The sequence below is a fragment of the Cynocephalus volans genome, chromosome 3, assembly GCF_027409185.1.
Source record: "Cynocephalus volans isolate mCynVol1 chromosome 3, mCynVol1.pri, whole genome shotgun sequence".
NCBI classification, from domain to species: domain Eukaryota; kingdom Metazoa; phylum Chordata; class Mammalia; order Dermoptera; family Cynocephalidae; genus Cynocephalus; species Cynocephalus volans.
In genome coordinates this window covers 119,233,239-119,236,179 of record NC_084462.1, presented here as the reverse complement: position 1 = coordinate 119,236,179, position 2,941 = coordinate 119,233,239, and the positions used below count along the sequence as shown (strand labels likewise).

Sequence of the window (2,941 nt, the reverse complement as noted above, 5' to 3'; positions counted from 1 at the left end):
ACTCCAAACTCCAAACTAATGCTCGTTTTAACTAGAAAAGTCAGAGTAGAGCTCTCCTACGTCCTCTCTAGGTTTGTCTCCCGGATCGGAAAGACACAGGAGCGAAGGGGACGTCACCACGAGGGCGGGGCGTATGCAGATGAGCCCGGCGGCGCGCGGAGGCTGCCGGTCCCGCTGAGCCTGGGCCTCCGCGTCCCGCGTGTGCAAGTCCGGACCGTGCGGAGGCTGCTCCCCGGAGCGGCGAGGGGCCACGAGGGGGCCCGAGGGCGTGGGTGCGCGGAGGCGGCGTGGGGAAAGTGACCGTGTGTTAAGAGCGAGGCGCGCCCGAGGGTGTGGGTCGAGGCGGGGGCAGCAACTCATACTTCCGTGGCAGGGGAACTGCCATGGTCACGAAGGCGGTCTTCTCACGGGGAAGGTTTTATCCATTGCACTGTGGATGTGCTGATCCCCCCGATTTCCCCAAACGTGGGAAGCTAGACTGTATAATTTGTGGTGTGGGGGACTGCGTTTGCGCTCTCTCCTGCCGTCTTCGGTTTGCTACAAGTACAACTTTTTCCTGAGGGTGCTGTGCTGCTTCTGGTTACCCCCACCAGCGAGCGCCGGCTCCTTTATCCTACCTTGTACTACAGCGGAGGTATGTGGACCGGCTTTGGGTGCCCCGACCGAAGAATCATCCCAGGTTTGCGCGTAGCGGCCTGTAAGCCCGACTTTCTCCAGGTTTGCGCGTCGCGGCTTGCGTTCATTGTTTCTGTAAGCCCGACTTTCTCCAGGTTTGCGCGTCGCGGCTTGCGTTCATTGTTTCTGTAAGCCCGACTTGTGTTCATTGTTTCTGTTAAGCCCGACTTTCCCTAGGCGGCTCTTAGGATCCGTCCCGAGGTGGGTGTGGTGGCGGTTTTATAAAGGGTGCTTTCTGATTTTTGAGTGAGAAAAGTAACTTGAGTTCTAAGCAGTAAACGCTTCATATTTTGATTTTCCTCATATAAGATTTGCAACAGAAGGACATACTGTTTGTTTCATAAAGCATATAACGTTAAAATGGTTTTTACTCCTGTAAATTTGGAATTTTAAAGTAGTAAGGACTGCCCAACGTATGGTTTTATAATGTTTCTAACCAGAATTTTGTTATTGATGTAAAAAAAAAAAATGGCATTTAGAAACCAAGATGGGGGCACTAGGTAGGCTCATTGCTACTACAGTGTCTGTATTAGTCCGTTTCTGTTGCATATCAACAAAATACTGGGAACTGGGTGATTTGCAAAGAAAATGAAATTTATTGCTTACAGTTTTTGAGTCTGGGAAGTCCAAAGTCCAGGGAACACATCTGGTGAGGGTCTTGGCGGCGACAGTGACCCAGGGGTCTCACGTGGCAGAAGATGGCAGAGCAGAGAGAGGGACCGACTCTTCATGCTCCCCTTTTAAAGCCCTCAGAACCACACCCCTGACCACCATTTTGAATCCATTCACTACAGCACGGTCCTCCAATCCAATCACCTCTTCAAGGCTCCACCTTTCTTTTTTTTTTTTTTTTGTTTGATATTTAGTTTTTTTTTTTTTTAACTTTATTTTGTCGATATACATTGTAGCTGATTATTGCTCCCCATCACCAAAACCTCCCTCCCTTCTCCCTCCCCCCCTCCCCCCCAACAATGTCCTTTCTGTTTGCTTGTTGTATCAACTTCAAATAATTGTGGTTGTTATATCTTCTTCCCCCCCCCCCCGGTTTGTGTGTGTGTGTGTGTGTGTGTATGTGTGTGTGTGAATTTATATATTAATTTTTAGCTCCCTCCAATAAGTGAGAACATGTGGTATTTCTCTTTCTGTGCCTGACTTGTTTCACTTAATATAATTCTCTCAAGGTCCATCCATGTTGTTGCAAATGGCAGTATTTCATTCGTTTTTATAGCTGAGTAGTATTCCATTGTGTAGATGTACCACATTTTCCGTATCCACTCATCCGATGATGGGCATTTGGGCTGGTTCCAACTCTTGGCTATTGTAAAGAGTGCTGCGATGAACATTGGGGAACAGGTATACCTTCGACTTGATGATTTCCATTCCTCTGGGTATATTCCCAACAGTGGGATGGCTGGGTCGTATGGTAGATCTATTTGCAATTGTTTAAGGAACCTCCATACCATTTTCCATAGAGGCTGCACCATTTTGCAGTCCCACCAACAATGTATGAGAGTTCCTTTTTCTCCGCAGCCTCGCCAGCATTTCTCGTTCAGAGTCTTTTGGATTTTAGCCATCCTAACTGGGGTTAGATGGTATCTCAATGTGGTTTTGATTTGCATTTCCCGGATGCTGAGTGATGTGGAGCATTTTTTCATATGTCTGTTGGCCATTTGGATATCTTCCTTAGAGAAATGCCTACTTAGCTCTTTTGCCCATTTTTTAATTGGGTTGCTTGTTTTCTTCTTGTAAAGTTGTTTGAGTTCCTTATATATTCTGGATATTAATCCTTTGTCAGATGTATATTTTGCAAATATTTTCTCCCACTCTGTTGGTTGTCTTTTAACTCTTTTAATTGTTTCTTTTGCTGTGCAGAAGCTTTTTAGTTTGATATAATCCCATTTGTTTATTTTTCCTTTGGTTGCCCGTGCTTTTGGGGTCGTATTCATGAAGTCTGTGCCCAGTCCTATTTCCTGAAGTGTTTCTCCTATGTTTTCTTTAAGAAGTTTTATTGTCTCAGGGTGTATATTTAAATCCTTAATCCATTTTGAGTTGATTTTAGTATACGGTGAGAGGTATGGATCTAGTTTCATTCTCCTGCATATCGATTTCCAGTTATCCCAGCACCACTTGCCGAAGAGGGAGTCCCTTCCCCAGTGAATAGGCTTGGTGCCTTTGTCAAAGATCAGATGGCAGTAAGTGTGTGGGTTGATTTCTGGATTCTCTATTCTATTCCATTGGTCAGTGTGTCTGTTTTTATGCCAGTACC

The 2,941-nt window shown here is 46.0% G+C and overlaps 1 non-coding gene across 1 annotated transcript; it reads left to right on the top strand.

The window, feature by feature from the left end:
- Nucleotides 1-358: 358 nt before the first annotated feature.
- LOC134374480 (U1 spliceosomal RNA) lies at nucleotides 359-523 on the top strand. The gene has a single exon (XR_010023322.1). It is a non-coding gene; the product is annotated as a U1 spliceosomal RNA (small nuclear RNA).
- The last annotated feature ends 2,418 nt before the right edge of the window (nucleotides 524-2,941 follow it).